The 17,665-nt window shown below is 38.3% G+C and overlaps 1 protein-coding gene across 3 annotated transcripts in view; it reads right to left on the bottom strand.

The window, feature by feature from the left end:
* Positions 1–17,665, bottom strand: part of LOC105468731 (protein phosphatase methylesterase 1) — a 90,647-nt gene that overhangs the window by 65,615 nt on the left and 7,367 nt on the right. The window lies entirely within an intron of this gene.

Here is a 17,665-nt window from a genome sequence, read left to right as displayed (position 1 = left end):
TGAAGTCAGATTCTTTTAGCCTAAATTTCATTTCCAATAACTATGAGCTATGTGACTGTTGGCATTTCTTCAATTGTAAGCTTTGAAAAGTGATTATTAGTAAGTACTTCCTGTTAGTTATTATAGAAACATGGTTTATAGTTGAGCTACATGGTAGACCAATTGTACTTCTTGTACAACTTTTTGCTTTTTTCCAGAATAATTGTCTTTTTAATTTTGTTTGCTTAGTTTTCTATTACAGTGTCACTAATCGTTTCCCAAAACCTTTTGATAGGCAAAAGACATTAATAGGTTTTTCCCTAAAGAGGAAACACAAACAGCCCATAAACATACGAAAAGGTTTCCAATTTAAGAGACATAAATTTAAAATTACAGTGAAGTATCCTATTTCACATCCATCACGTTGACAAAATATAGGAAGCCAGACATTAACAGGTATTAACAAGCAAACAGGGAAGGCTATTTGGAAAACAGTAAAGCATCACCTAATAAAATTAGACAAGTGTCCTTCAACTTGGTAATTTTACGTTACAAAGAACCTCCTGCACACAGGCATCAAAACACACATATAAGAATGTTTGTAGACACATGTCTATAAAAGCAAAGAATAACAAGCAAGCTAAATATGCATCACCAATAGAATATACAAACTGTGATGTATCTGGATAATAGAATATAGCATAGCAGTGAAAATAAATTTAAGAGTTATATGAATTTGAAAAATACTTAGAGAAAGAAATAAGCACAGAAGAATAAATCCTGTATAATTCCATTAATAATAATGTTCAAAAACAGGCAAAGCTAAATAATGTATTTTTAATATACACATGCACAAGTAGTAAAACAATAAAGAAAAGCCAGGCACTGATTATCATGCAATTCAATACCAGTTTGGGAAACAGAGATGCTCTCGAGGAGAGACAAACAGGTTTCTAAGGTGCTGATAACGTTTTACTTCATAAGCTAGGTGATGGACACATGAGAATTTATTATTTTTTGAACTGTACATTTATACTTTACTTTTCTGTATGAGTATTTCACAATTTTAAACAAAGAAAGCCTTTCAATTCTGTAAAAATTCTCTTAATGTTTGGTCATTCACATTAAATAATCTACCAGGTCTATTTTTCACTCAAATTTCCATTTCTGGCACCCTCCATTCATCTGCTCCAAATGGGACTGCCTGCTGTTTGATATGATGAACTGATAACATTTTACTATCATCTGGGGAATTCTTCTTGCCTTTCACTTGTGTTGAATCCCTAATCCCATATCCCATATTTTTCTTGTTATAGTCTCTTATTTTGATGAAACACACCCTCCATCAGCTTCATGAGAAAGGGACATTAATTTTGAAACTTTGCATGTTAGAAAATCGTGTTCCCCATTTTCACAAAATGACTGACAGTCTGCCTGAGTATAGAATTCTTATGTTAGGAACTGTTTCTGTCTATGGTAATTAATAGATCCAACTTGAGAAATATTGGCTAAAATTATATGTAAGTGTGTGTGTAAAAAATATATAGATGTTATATTTACACAATCATAGTGTATAATTATTAATTATATATAACGATCTTATATATTGTAATTATATAGTCATTCATTCTTTTAAATGCATAGAATGAGCTGGCAAGAAAGTAAGGAACAGGGAAGACCCAGGCCAAAAGTTAAGTAAGGTGGAAACCCAGAGAGGCACTTACACCATTAAATCTGGCTATTATTTTGATGGCATTTGCCAACTGTCCGAAGTTCGGCGGTTTCCTGGGGCACACAGAACAGGACACAAAGCCCAAGGTAGGAAGCCTTGCTGGGGAGCCCAGCAGGAAACCTTTCTCCCATCAAGCTGGGATCTCAAAGGATCATAAGCTCAGTGAAAGGTTGAAACAGAATTAACTTTCTGCTCCTTACCACAATCTCAGGATTAAATTTAACAACAACAACAAAAAAGCCTGTCTTAAAACTTGGCGTTGAGAAGAGAGAAGCAAGAAGAAACAAACGGCTCTCAAACTGATATGGAGCTAAATACATATCATTTACATATCCCAAGAAGTTTCAAGATGAGAATGTAAAGTGGATTCAACTGGTAGTGCCCTCAGGACACCCAAGAGAAACAAAGGCAAATCCTCCTTAAAGAGTCAATCTTCATTCTAGGACTAAGAACTTTCACAAAGTTTCAAGGCAAATAACTATCTCACAATCAAAAAGCATAAAATATGTGAGGAAACAGACCTGTAAAGAGTTCACATAAAGTAATTATCAAATACAATATAAAATAACTGCTTAATACATTTAAATGAACAGAAACTTGAAACAAGCTTCTAGAATGAAAAGAATTAAAATTAAAAAACAGTCAAGTTTAACTGATTAGACACAGTTAAGGAGAAGGGTAAACTAGTAGTGAATTTGTTCAGATACATCTAGATACATCTAGAATCCAAAATACAAACAGAAGATGGAAAATATAAAAGTTAAGAAATATGAAGGGAAGCGTAAATAAGTCTTAAATATGTCAAACTGAAGTTCTGAAAGGAAATAAGAGAGTGGAATAAAAGTAGTATTTGAAGAAGCCCTACAGGTTGAGTACCCCTTGTCCAAACTGCTTGGGACCAGAAGTGTTTCAAATTTCAGTTTATTGTTTCCTTTTTTTTTTTTTTTTTTTACTTTGGAATATCTGCATATACACAATGAGATATCCTGGGGATGGGACCCAAGTCTAAACACACAATTCATTTATGTTTTATATAGACCTTATACACATGGCCTAGACGTAATTTTAAACAATGTTTTTAATAATTTTGTGCACAAAACAAAGTTTGTGTAAACTGAAGCATCAGAAAGCAATGGTGTCACTATCTTAGCCACCCATGTGGAAAATCTATGGTTGTTTGGCATCACTATCATTCCTGATTGAACTTACATGTTACTGATAATCATTTTTCTTACACTTATTCACATATAAGTACTTAACATTAAAAGATATAACATACCATTAATACAGTGAAAAAACATAATGTACTCAGGGTAACCAACCAGCATAGTAACATCACAGAACACCTCTACCGGTTATTAAATAAAAGCAACAACCAACAATGGCAGGCATTCAGTCTCCTACCTACAATGTTGTGTTTGATTAAAAGGTTACCAAACACAGTATTTTATTTTTTAGGTGAGAAGAAACATCAGAAACAGTTGAGGGATGTGTTAAGTCTGTTCTTGCATTGCTGTAACATAACACCTGAGACTGGGTAATTTATAAAAAGGTTTAACTGGGCCGGGCGCGGTGGCTCAAGCCTGTAATCCCAGCACTTTGGGAGGCCGAGACGGGCGGATCACTAGGTCAGGAGATCGAGACCATCCTGGCTAACACGGTGAAACCCCGTCTCTACTAAAAAATACAAAAAACTAGCCAGGCGAGGTGGCGGGCGCCTGTAGTCCCAGCTACTCAGGAGGCTGAGACAGGAGAATGGCCCGAAGCCGGGAGGCGGAGCTTGCAGTGAGCTGAGATCCGGCCACTGCACTCCAGCCTGGGCGACAGAGCGAGACTCCGTCTCAAAAAAAAAAAAAAAGGTTTAACTGGCTAATGGTTCTGCATGGTACCAGCATCTGTTCCTGGTAAGGGCCACAGGAAGCTTACAATCACGGTGGAAGGTGAAGTGGGAGCATCTGGAGAGAGCAGAAGCAAGAGAAGGGGGAGGTGCCACACTCTTTTAAACAACTAGATCTGGAGAGAACTCGGGGCAAGAACTCACTTATTACCAAGGTGATGGCAATAAACCATTCATGAGGGATCTGCATCCATGATCCAACACCTCCCACTAGGCCCCACCTCCAGCACTGGGGATTACATTTCAACATGAGATTTGGAGGGGACAAACATCCAAACCATATCATTCTGCCCTTGGCCCCTCAAATTTCGTCTCCTTCTCACATTGCAAAATACCATCACCTCTTCTCAATAGTTCCCCCAAAGTCTTAACTTGTTTCTGCATCAAGTCCAAAGTCCTAAGTCTCATCTAAGACTCATCCCCTTCCACCTATGATGTGGAAGCAGCCCGAGATGTACCTACGAGCCTGTAAAACCAAAACAAATTATTTACTTCCAAGACACAATGGTGGTACATGCATTGGGTAAACATTCCCATTCCAAAATGGAGAAACTGGCCAAAAGAAAGGCGCGACAAGCCCTATCAAAGTCTGAAACCCAGCGGGGTAGTCATTAAATCTTAAAGCTCCAAAAATAATCTCTATTGACTCCATGTCCCACGTCCAGGGCACACTGGTGCAAGGGGTGGGCTCCCAAGGCCTTGGGCAGCTCCACCTATTGCTTGTAGGGTATAGCCCTGCCAGCTTATCTCAGAGGTTAGAGTTGAGTGCCTGCAGCTTTTCCATGCTCAGGATGCAAGCTGCCGGTGGCTCTACCATTCTAAGGTCTGAAGTGTGGCAGCCCCTTTCCCACAATTCCACTAGGTGATGCTCCAGTGGGGTCTTTGAAGGGGGCTCCAACCCCCCATTTCCCTTCAGCATTGCCCTAGCAAAGTTTCTCTGCAGGGGCTCTGCCCTTGCAGCACACTGGCTTTCTCATATATGCTCTGAAATCTAGGCAGAAGTTGCCTAGCCTTCTTCACTCTCGCATTCTATGTGCATGCAGGCTTGCCAACCACATGGAAGTGGTCAAGACTTACGGTGCTTGTGCCCTCTAGAGCAGCAGCCCAAGCTGTGCCTGGGGCATTTTGAGCCCTGGCTGGTGCATGAGTAGCCAGGATACAAGGTGCAGTGTCCAGAGGCTGAGCAGGGCAGCAGTGCCCTGGGCCTGGGCCCTGAAATCATTCTTTCCTCCTAGGTCTCTGGACCTGTGATGAGAGGGACCTTCCCAAAGACATCTGAAACAACTTTGAAACCTTTTCCCCATTGTTTTAGATATTAACAATTGGTTCCCTTTTAGTCATGCAAATCTCTCTAGTAAGTGGTTACTCCAAAGCCCTCCTGGATTCCTCTTCTACCAGAGGGCCAGGTTGCAAGTTTTCCAAACTTTTACAGTCTGCTCCAATTTTAAAACAAGTTCCAACTTTGTTTTTTCTTCAGACAGGATTTCACTCTGTTGTCCAGGCTAGAGTGCAGCGGCATCATCACAGCTCACTGCAGCCTCAATCTCCCAGACTTGAGTGATCCTCTTGCCTCAGCCTCTGGACTAGCTGGGACTACTGGCATATACCACCACATCCAGCTGATAACTTTTTTTTATTTTTAGTAGAGACGAAGTTTCACTATGTTGCCCAAGCTGGTCTCGAACTTCTGAACTCAAACAATCCTCCCACTTTGGCCTCCCAGTGCACCTGGCCTATAAAGTCCAACTTTAAGTTATTCCTTTGCTCCTGTATCTGATACCAGGCTGTGAGAAGCAACCAGGCCACCTCTTGAATGCTTTGCTGCTTAGAAATTTCTTCTGCCAGCTACTCTTGATCACTCTCAAGTTCAACTTTCTACAGGTTCCTATGGCATGAACAACACAATGCAGGCAAACTCTTTGCTAGGGCATAACATGGTGACTTTTACTCCAGTTCCCAATAAACTCCTCATTTCCATCTGAGACCTCATTAGCCTGGCTTTCATTGTCCGTATTTCTATCAGCATTTTGGTCAAAATTATTTAACCAAGTCTTTAAGAAGTTCCAAACTTTTCCTTGTCTTCCTGTCTTCTTCTGAAAAGTCCTCCAAACTCTTCCAACCTCTGCCCGTTATCCAGTTCCAAAACTGCTTCCACATTTTCAGTTATCTTTATAGCAATGTCCTACTCTTCAGTATCAATTTTCTATGTTGTCCATTCTTGCACTACTATAAAGAAATACCTGAGGCTGGGTAACTGATAAAGAAAACAGGTTTATTTTGGCTTGGGGTTCTGCAGGCTGTACAAGAAGCATGCTACTAGTATCTGTTTCTGATGAGGGCTTCAGAAGCTTACAATCATGGTAGAAGGTAAAGCTGGAGCAGCCACATCACATGGCAGGAGCGGGAGCTGACGGCAGGGATGTGCACCACTCTCTTTTAACAACCTGATCTCGACTGAACTCAGAAGCAGAATTCACTCATTACCAAGGGGAGAGCACTAAGCCATTCATAAGGGATCTGCCCCCATGATCCAATACTTTCCACTGGGCCCTACCTCCAGCACTGGTGACTACATTTCAACATAAGATATGGAGGGGACAAACATTCTAACCCTGTCAAGAGACCAGACTGTGGGTCCTCTAGGGATGAGAATGCATGCTGCTAGGTGGCTTAATATTTTTTTTCCAGTCATCTGCCTCATTAACAATGGTTTTTGTCTTTAAAGTCTGTCTCTGATTTTATAAACTGACATTTCTTGCTCTGTTTTGACTCGTGTCATGTCAGCACTCAAAAAGTTTCAGATTTTGGAGTACTGCAGATTTTCAGATTAGGAATGTTTAACCTGTGGCTGAAGTTTTCAGAACTGAGGAAACATCAAACCACAGATTTATGAAGCTCAGTGAACCATAAGATTTAAAGAGAAGTAATACATTATGGTAAAACTATAGAACATTAAAGACAACTATCTTAAAAGTGGCCCTAATCCCCAAAATACTAAATGACATATGAGTAAATTTGCTCATTTCAGCACTATTTGAAACAGAAAAGGATGAAAAAAACCCAATGGCCATCAATAGGGGACTGGCTGAATACACTGGGTTATGTCCACACAACAACTGCAGGGAAAATAATGGAAAAGATTTCTGTGTACTAGTAAGAAGTGATCAGAATATCTTAAATTTAAAAACCAATAGGCAAGCCAGGTGCAGTGGCTCATGCCTGCAATCCTGGCACTTTGGGAGGCCGAGGTGGGTGGACTGCTTAAGCCTAGGGGTTTGAGACCAGCCTGGGCAACATGGCGAAACACTGTCTCTATGAAAAATACAAAACTTAGGGGGCACGGTGGAGCACACCTAAAGTCCCAACTATTAGGGAAGCTGAGGTAGAAGAATAGCTTGAGCCCAGGGAGTCAAGGCTGCAGTGAGCCATGATCATGCCACTGCACACCAGCCTGGGTGACAGAGTGAGACCCTGACTCAATAAATAAATAAATAAAGCAATATGTGGAACCATATGTATGTTATTTTATTTATTTATCATTAGTTTTTAATTTTAAATAGAGACAGGGTCTCACCACATTGTCCAGGCTGGTCTCAAACTCCTGAGCTCAAGCGATCTGCCTGCTTTGGCCTACCAAAGTGTTGGAATTATAGGTGTGAGCCATCGCACCTGGCCAATGTTATCTTTCATATAAGGGGGAAGTATAAATATATGTTTACATATTTTGAAGTGCATTGATAAAAGCAAAAACTAATGAAAAGAGTTACTTGTAGGATACAAGGAAAAAAGCTATAATTTTCTGAATATGTATTGTTTTATACCTCAACATTGTAGTCATGTACATAATTTTTGTTTTATAAGCATATTAAACACTTTGTACAAACCAATTACCACAATTAACATAAAACAGAACAAATTAACTTAATGGTGTATTAAGAATTATTCCAAATGACTTTAAAAACAATTATTTGACTGCACATCTCTGGTGGGATAAATATACTTTAAGGAAAAAAAAGAACTGAAAATAAATTTTATTTATTTATTTATTTATTTTGAAAATAAATTTTAAACAGTATTCAGTAATCATACTGTTGGTTATTTTTAATGGTAGCACAGTTTGTTATTGTGAACATCATATACATACATATTTGGATAAAGCAAATAGGCAGTTAGGTTAATGTCATTAGGAACCAAGACTTTCATTGTAAAGGAAGAGATAATTAGATAAAAATCAGAAAAGTAAAGGCCGGGCGCAGTGGCTCAAGCCTGTAATCCCAGCACTTTGGGAGGCCGAGATGGGCGGATCACGAGGTCAGGAGATCAAGACCATCCTGGCTAACATGGTGAAACCCCGTCTCTACTAAAAAATACAAAAAACTAGCCGGGCGAGGTGGTGGGCGCCTGGAGTCCCAGCTACTCGGGAGGCTGGGGCAGGAGAATGGCGTAAACCCGGGAGGCGGAGCTTGCAGTGAGCTGAGATCCGGCCACTGTACTCTAGCCTGGGCGACAGAGCGAGACTCCGTCTCAAAAAAAAAAAAAAAAAAAAAAAAATCAGAAAAGTAAAAAACCCTGTAATCTTAATTTTGAAATGAAAATGTCAGGGTGAACTCTTGATTCTTTTTGTCCTTCCTTTTGAAATATCAGTATGGGCCGGACACAGTGGCTCACCCCTGTAATCCCAGCACTTTGGGAGGCTGAGGCAGGTAGATCACGAGGTCAGGAGTTCAAGACCAGTTTGACCAAGATGGTGAAACCCCATCTTTACTAAAAATACACAAATTAGCCAGGTGTTGTGGCAGGTGCCTGTAATCCCAGCTACTTGGAAGGCTGAAGCAGATAACTGCTTCAACCCGGGAGACGAAGGTTGCAGTGAGCCGAGATAGTGCCACTTTCACTCCAGCCTGGGCGATAAGAGCGAGACTCCATCTCAAAAAAGAAGAAAAAAAAGAAGAAAGAAGTATCAGTATGAACTCACAATTCTAGCTATGACTACTACAAAGGCCTATAAGCAATAACCAGAATAGTAGCAATGAGTTAGTCTAGTTCCCAGATTGAGAGGTCTAAATACCATCTCCAGCTTCTGGAGACAGCCTGTATTCCTTGGCTTACAAGTTCTTCCTCCATTTTATAGCCGGCAAGCAATACAGCATCTTCAAATCTCTCAGGCTCTGACTTGCTCTTCTGTTTCCTTCTCTTTAAAAGACACCAACGATCACACCGGGCCCACCCAGATAATCCATGATAATCTCTTTATTTTAAGGTCAGCTGATTAGCAACCTTAATTCCTCTCTGCCATGTAAAATAACATATTCACAGGTTCCAGGGATTCAGACCTTAGCATCCTTGGGATGTTGTTATTCCACCTGCCACAGGTTGCTAAAGTCATTGTATTACTTCAGAAGAACAGCAGAGATATTGATTAAACTTGGACTTTTATATTACCTATACATGTTAAAATGTGTAGGGCAAAATCCTTAGGAATCCATTAAAAAACTACAGGAACAATTTCAGCAGGGTTTCAGAAAATAAGACCAATATATAAAAATCAATTGTATTTCCGTAATTTGCAATTAACACTCCAAAAATAAAATCAAGAGGACAATTCCATTTACAATACCACTGATAAGAATAAAATATGCAGGAATAAATATAGCCAAATAAATGCAAGACTTAAACACTGAAAACTATGTAGTACTGTTGAAGAAATTAAAGAAGACATAAATAAAAAGAAAGACATCCAGTGTTGACGGATTGGAAGACTGAGTATTTTTAAGTTGGCAATACTTCTCAAATTGATCTACAGATTCAAAGCAATGCCTATCAAAATTACACCTGGCTTCTCTGCAGAAGTTGACAAACTCATCCTAAAATTCATATGGAAATTCAAGGGACCCAAAATAAGTTTTTTAAAAAAGAACAAAGTTGGAAACAATACACTTCCTGATTTCGAAACTTACTACAAAAAGCTACAGTAATCAAAAGACAGTGTAGCACCAATATATAGATTGATATATAAATCAATGATACAGAATTGATGGCTCAAAAACAAACATATACATGTAATGGTCAACTGACTTTTGACAAGGGTGTCAAGATAATTTAATAGCAAAAGAAACCTTTTCAGTTAAATCGTGCTGGGATAACTGGATATCTACATGCAAAAGAATGAAGTTGGACTCATTCCTCATATCATACATAAAAATTAACTCAAAATGGATCACAGACTTGCATGTATTAGCCAAAACTGGAAAACTCTTAGAAGAAAACTCTAAGTCCCTTTTCACAGGCACCTAGTACCTGGAATTCTTGAGCCTTTATAGGATAGTGATATGGATTAGCTTGAACTTTCATTCTCTTTCTACAAGTAGTTTTCAGTTTTCTCTTCTAAACATTTATCAACTTGCTTTCTATCTTCCTAAATTTTGTAAGCATCTTATATCCCTACTCTTCTTTGTCCTTTAGCTTTATTCCTTTTTCCAAATTACTATAACTTAATGAAATTTGAGGAGACAATGGAGATAAACACAGGAATTAATTTCTACACCAAGCTTCTGGGGTAGCTATTATTATCCTCATTTTCCAAATGAGAAAACTAAGGCCAATGGAGTTTAAATAACTTGTCTAAGACCATGGGAAGCAGCTGAGCTAGAATCTGACTCTCAGGGTCATTTCCCTATCAGTTTTCAATACTATCCTCGAATATTAAGTTCCCCATTCTTGAAATCATCAAAGCTGGCAATGAACACCCTGAAATCCCTAGGAAGAGGACTGGTTCCTGCTGTAGGGATAGTAACGATTGGTAGAAGAACCTTGTAGCAAGGTTGAGCACCATGTAGACTAAGAACAAAGTCAAGGTTTAGAACTGTTATGATCATGATTGGAGGGAGCTGATGAGTGAAGTGAGAAAGAAGAATCAAGGAAAACTCTCAAGTTTTCCCGATGCCATCCACAGAGAGAGAATACAGAAGGCCTTCTTAAAGAGTTCTAATTTATTAAATACTGATTTACCATGTGGTTAAAAATCCTAGCTCCCATTACTATTACTTTTCTGTGTTGAGCATCATGGAATCCGAAAATGGAAACAGAAGCATTTCACAAAATCTCTTGCATTAAGCAGAACAGGACACTTACAGCCCAATATATGATGTGCTTTCAAGCAAATAAATGAAACCTTATCTCACTTAAAACCATCTTCAGATAAGATACTTAAGCCATAGGAACTTCCAACCTGCTGAGTCAGACCACATAAAAATATACTTTGCTTAAAGTGCATGGATAAACACAGACTGCTGTAGCACAGGGAGAACAGGTGTAATCTTACACCGTTGATAATAAAGAATTGTACTTTGCCTAAATTAGAAAATAAATTTTCTAAATTTAACTTCCACCTTTCGCCCAACAGGAAAAACAACATAATTATTAACTTCTTTTTCTACAACTTGAAAAGTTAAAAAAAAAAAAAAAAGGATATAATGACAACTTTTCTAAAACGATCTGGGCTCAAACAAAGAAAAAAAGCCACTGAAACACCATTAATGAAAGCAAAAGAACAGACAGAATATAGGCTTTTTGATGTTTTGCAAAGGCTAATGCAGTTGCTTACCCTCAAAATCAACGTGTGGCATTACCCAATAATCAGCATTTATGTAAGCTACTATTCTGCCACAACAGGAAGAAAGCAAGCAGGTTTGAAGTTTGAAAACCAATCAGGTTCATATAGAAGCCTCTAATGAAGTATATTTCAGACCAACAGCCATTCGATCCCCTCCCCAGACTCATCTAAATGTCATGATGATCTAGAATAAAAGACATACTTCAGGCCGGGCGCGGTGGCTCACAACTCTAATCCCAGCACTTTGGGAGGCCAAGACGGGTGGATAACTTGAGGTCAGGAGTTCGAGACTAGCCTGACCAACATGGTGAAACCCCGTCTCTACTAAAAATACAAAAATTAGCTGGTTGTGGTGACATGTGCCTGTAATCCCAGCTACTCGGGAGCCTGAGGCAGGAGAATCGCTTGAACCCGGGAGGCGGAGGTTGCAGTGAGCCAAGATTGCGCCACTGCACTCCAGCCTGGGTGACAAAGTGAGACTCTGTCTCAAAAAAAAAAAAAAAAAAAAAAATACTTCATAAGCAAACAGTAAATATCATTAGGGCAATCATTTCAGAGCTTCTTTCCAGTCACAATTTGCTTATATAAGCAGCTAATTTAATCTCAATTCAATTGAAGAGATATTTGAGTTTGTCCTGCATGGCAGGCCCTGATATACTTCCTAGGCACTAGGGAAATAAGCAGACTAGAAGTTCCCATTGATTAAAATTTAGTCCTTTCCTTCAAAGAGCTCATGCAGGGGGGAAGTAGGGAAACAGTCACTGTACACTATGGCTATGAAATAATCCATGAGAGCTCATAAAAGGGACATCCAGTCTTTCTTGTGGAACACATGTTAATATAATCAGAAGGGAAAAGGATTCACAAGGATGATATCTGGCGTGAAGATTTTGTTAACTCAAACGCTATAAAAATTTAAAGTACCACCCTTACTAAACATTAATCTGGTTAGGGAAGAGGCAAAAATACAAATCCTCTAATTAGCTACAAAAGATTAGAATTCCCAATAATCAGTGAAAAAATGTTAGTATAGAGATTTTCTAACTTAAAAATGAGTTGATTGGGAGTACCAAGACACATTTCTCCTAAGATTATTATAAAATATTGGTAAATTCTGTGGGTAGCTCCACTCCGAAGCCTACTTATCCACAATATGCTAAAAATGCCATTTTTTATGAAACCCAGCTAATAATATAGTTCAGTTGATTAACACAGAAAAACTCAATTAAAAGCGGTTTTTATATATAATGAACAATGGTTCTTATGCTTAAGGAAAAGCTGTTTAATTAAAGGAATGAAAAGGATTAAATGAAACAAGCTAGACATGTATATGAACTAGGCACTTTATAAGCATTATACAAATTTAATCCTCACAACCACCTAAGATATATTTCTTAAAAGAATAAAGACAGAGAGATACAAATATGGAATCACAGAAGAATATAAATAGGGTACAAGTTCATTTTTGCAAGCTTTCAATAATCATATTTTTAAAATTTTACTCTAAGTCTATGGCTCCTCCCTCCCATTTACTTCCCTATTAAATTCAGGATGGACAATTCTAAACTATTTCTATTGGGAAAATGTCATGTTTCCATTGCATCTGAGTGTCATTCATTCACTCAACAAATGTTTATTGAGCTCCTAGATGCTAACTGCAGTAAGACAAGTAAATAACATACAAAAGGAGTTTACAATTAAGAAAATTAAACAAGCAGATCACAATCTTGTTGCTAGAATAGACGAAATACAGTATGTACAAGGCACCATCAATTTGTAAGATGAAAAGCTAAGAAAGAGAATTTGTAAGATGAAAAACTAAGAAAAAGAACTATCAAGTATGACACAATACTTTATCACTTAGAATTCATTTTACATTTTTTATATAAAAAAGAATTCATTTTGTGTTTCTACAGAAGAAACAGCTCTTTTATACTTATATAGATTCCTTATATATTACTTATGGAGACATATATATAACATACATAAATGAAAGCAGAATAAAAAACCTAAGGTATTCCTGACCATTTCTTCATAGTTCCACTCTCTTATGAATCACTCGGACCAACAGTTTTCTGTGCCTCACAAGAATATTGGTGATGGAATGTTTCATACAACTAAACACCAGTTCATATGCCAGCTTTCAATTATTTAGAGCTATCTGACTTTTTTTTATTGTTTTGAGACAGGGTCTCCCTCTGTCATCCAGGCTGGAGTACAGTGTCACGATAATGGCTCACTGCAACCTCAACCTCCTAGGCTCAACTGATCCTCCCACCTCAGCCTCTCGAGTAGTTGTGACAATAGGTACACGCTACCATGCTTGGCTAATCTTTTAACTTTTTGTAGAGATGTGGTCTCACTATGTTGCCCAGGCTGGTCTCAAATTCCTGGGCTCGAGCAATCCTCCCACCCTGAACTCCAAAAGTGCTGGGATTACAAGTGTGAGCCACTACACCAGCCCTTACCTTTTTTTTTTTTTTTTTTTTTAGAGACAAGGTCTAGCTATGTTGCCCAGGCTGGTCTTGAACTCCTGAGCTCAAGCAATCCTCCCACCTCAGCCTCCCAAAGTGTTGGGATTACAGGCATGAACCACGGTACCTGGCCTCAGCCTTACTTTTGACTCTCACTTTAGGAATATTGCTTAACCCACCCGATTGAACACCCACGCCTCCTCACAAGCATTCAGTTCTTAGTGGTTAAAAGAGCACTCCAGTTATATCTCTAAGAAGTTCTCAACACCTATACGTTTTGTAAATTTTGATCCTGGTTTTGGTGTTCACTTATGTTCAGCCAATGAGAACCAAGTTAGAATTGTTATCTGACCAACAGCATTGTTAAGACACTATCTCCCAACGCTTTAGGAGGCTAAGGTGGGCAGATCCCTTGAGGTCAGGAGTTTGAGACCAGCCTGACCAACATGGTAAAACCCTGTCTCCACTAAAAATACAAAAATTAGCTGGGCGTGGTGGTGCACACCTGTAATCCCAGGTACTCAGGAGGCTGAGGCAGAAGGGTTGCTTGAACCTGTGAGGTGGAGGCTGCAGTGAACCGAGATCGTGCCACTGCACTCCAGCCTGGGTGACAGAGTGAGAACTCTATCTCAAAAAAAAAAAAAAAAAGACATTATCATTTTAAATGTAAAAAAGAAATGTATCTTAGAATTCAGGAAATACAGTAAGTTTCCATTAGACAGTTTTCCAATTTAAATAATATTTCTACACATATATCATCTCATTTTCTCCTCAAAAACTCTATGAGGCTAGCATTACTATCTACATTTAAAAAAAAACAAAGTCAAGTTTGCACCAGTTAAGCGGTAAGTAGTAAAGCCAGGAAAAGAAGCCTAGTTTGTTGATTTTAAAACCTACCTTCTTTCTACTATAAGACAGCAGAAATACAGAACTAACAGTATTGATACTGGGTTGGCAAACTACAGTCTATGGGAAATCCAGCCCACCACCTATTTTTGCATGGCCGAGGATCAGAGAATGATCTTTACATTTCTAAAAGGTGGAGGGTATGGGGAGGAGAGAGACTAATAACATGCGAAAATTATGTGAAATTCAAATTTCAGTGTCCATAAACTGTTGTTAGAACACAGACACATTCAGTTATATATTGTCTGTGGCTGCTTTCACTCTACAACAGCAGAGCTGAGTAGCTGCAACAGAGACTAACATGGCCCTCAAAGTCTAAAATACTATCTGGCTTTTAACAGAAAATGTTTGCTGATTCCTGGTACAATGACAGGTGCCACCAAAGGACACAAAATAGAAAAATCAGTGCAAGCTGGACTGACCAGAAAAAGCTTCAGGACTTTATTTTAAATGAATGTGTGCTATGTGTCCATTAAATTAAATTTTACAAAAACATTTAACTGTGTTACAATAGAAAGCACAAAGAAACAAAGGCCCTTGTACTACAGGAGCTCCAAAGTTTACTGAGGAAACACACAAAAATCTGCATAAAATTATCTTCGATAAGTCTGACACAGTAAACAGTGAAAAAGCACAATACCAATGCACAAAAATTGATGAGTGGAGATGCCAAAATTGTTATAGGTGCTCAGAGAAGAGAGAGCAAATGAATGAGCTAAAGTAGTCTGAAAGTGCTTCATCAGTTTTAAAGGATGGGTAGGACTTGAAAAAGTGAAGAAAATGGAAGGCATTGCCAGAAAAATAAACTTGGCGATTGTTAAGTGCAAGAAATACTTAGGAAATTAACACTGCTTAGGACATGACTTTGGAGCGCTATTAACACTAGCCTTTAATGGTAGACTGCTTGCTCTGGTCCCTAAACTTGGTGAAGGTGCTTGAAAAATAGTCTTCACTCTTAAAGAATAAGTGATAATTGGGCAAGGGCAGAAAAACTGAATACTATAAAATAAGGCTAGTGTGAAAATAACTGCTAATTGACATTTGCTCTCTTATAATAATGAACTTGCTTTCAGGTTTGAGGAATCAAAGAGGAAGACACAAATTGTCAAATTTTGATAAAATAAAAGTAACAAGCCTGAATCTGTACATAACATAAGACCTATTACAAGCCTATTACAAGCCGTATTAGAAGAGTTTCAACCACATAATTATTTTAAATCTCAAAGTAACATATTGTAAACACAATACATTTTACCTAAAAGTTGGTATTGAAATAGGGATTCTATTATTCTATGAAGTATAACCAATTTTAGGAAAAAGGGAGTATAGCCCCAGTTATACCACCTTAAGGCAACTGGTGGGGAAATAATGTTTTTCTTATAGTATGGGGTTAAATAGGCCAGGATTTGGGTTTCTCGTTCAGTTAGCACTAAAGTAGACAGCATTCTAGGCACCAACAAAATTCAGACGCAATTCCTACCCATATGAACCTCAACAGTTTTGAGGAATAGACAGTTGACCAATAATTACAATTCAGAGAACTAAGGAGAATAGAGAATGTTCTTCTTGTCTACAATGTGATATGCCTACTAGGAGATAATGACCAAAACCAACAAAATTATATGATCAAATCCCAAGGAAAGCCAGGAGAAAGGAGAGAAAGGGGAGAAAGGGAAGGAGGAAAAAACTTCCTTGCCTAGAGATCAAGGAACAAGAAATATGAGTTGTATGTTTTTACATGACTGTCTCAAATCTAAATAGGAATAATACATCAACATTTAGGCTGCATAAGTCTGTTAAGAGAGTTATTGATGAGTCATGAATGGGCACAGTAGCAGTCTTAATCACTGTTGTCATAAATTCTGTCAAAGTCTAAGAGTCTGGTAGTGGAGGCTAAATACTGAAGTTTAATTGCAGTCAGCTATTTAAATCAAGGCACCACTGTTTTTAAAATGTCCTTATTAGCAGTACTTTGAAGAGAATGGAAAGAAAGCAACCAGATGGCTGGCTGAGGGTTGTGGTAGGTCTGAAGTGTTCCTTACTCCAAGGCATGCCATTAAGCAGCAGACTTCAGGATTCTAAAAACTACATCATGAATCATGCTGTTAGAGAGCATCTACTCAAATCTTACTTTCATAAAGGAAACAACTAGGGGTTATTACGTACCAAGCAGGGTTTTGAACAGTACCATTGAAGTATTCTCATTTTAAGGTTACTCAGAAATACTAAATAACTTGCCCAGAGCCATTTTTGGTAGCACTGGAGCTTGGATTTGACTTTTTATTTTATAATTATTATTTTAGAGATAGGCTCTCATTCTGTCTCCCAGGCTGGAGTGCAGTGGCACGATCACAGCACACTGCAACCTCAAACTCCCAGGCTCAAGTGATTCTCCCATCTCAGTCTCTCAAGTAGCTGGGACTAACAGGTGTGCACCACCATGCCTGATTGTTTTGTTTTGTTTTAGTAGAGACAAGTTTTTGCTATGTTGCCCAGGCTGGGGAGCTTGGATTTAAACAAGTATGTCAGGTGCCGAAGTGTTCTTTCTTTCCATGATAATGAGGCCCAGGAAGAGAAAAATAACTGACCGGAGTCATACAACTTGTTAGTGGCAGAGAGGATGTCCACTTAAACCTGGAAAAAGTCCATGGCCAGAAACACACACAGAAGCATACAGGAAAAGGACTGATAAGTAAACAACTTCAGTCTTCTGGTGTGGTTTGAAATGATTGGAATTTTCAATATAATCTCTTATTCAATCTTCAAAATATATTGGTAGAAGGTACCTGAAACTGGTAACCAATGTTGTATTTGAAGAGTATCTAAGTGTGTGGCCACCCTCTTAATGGAACTATTAATTAAACGTTCCTTCTCTTAAAAAAAAAAATAAAAACAAAACAAAACAAAAAACTATTTCATAGTTTGAAGGAAAAAGTCTTTTTCCAAACAACTAGAGAAGTTTTCTCAAATCTGACATCAAGTAGCATAACAAGGAAGCCTCATTAGGTTTAAAATAAAAGAGCAAACTACCCAATTCTGAAGATACAAGAAGAAATGGATCTGCT

The sequence above is a fragment of the Macaca nemestrina genome, chromosome 12 (genome assembly GCF_043159975.1).
Source record: "Macaca nemestrina isolate mMacNem1 chromosome 12, mMacNem.hap1, whole genome shotgun sequence".
NCBI lineage: Eukaryota > Metazoa > Chordata > Mammalia > Primates > Cercopithecidae > Macaca > Macaca nemestrina.
Note: the sequence above shows the minus strand (reverse complement) of the source record. Positions and strands in the feature narration are given on the sequence as shown.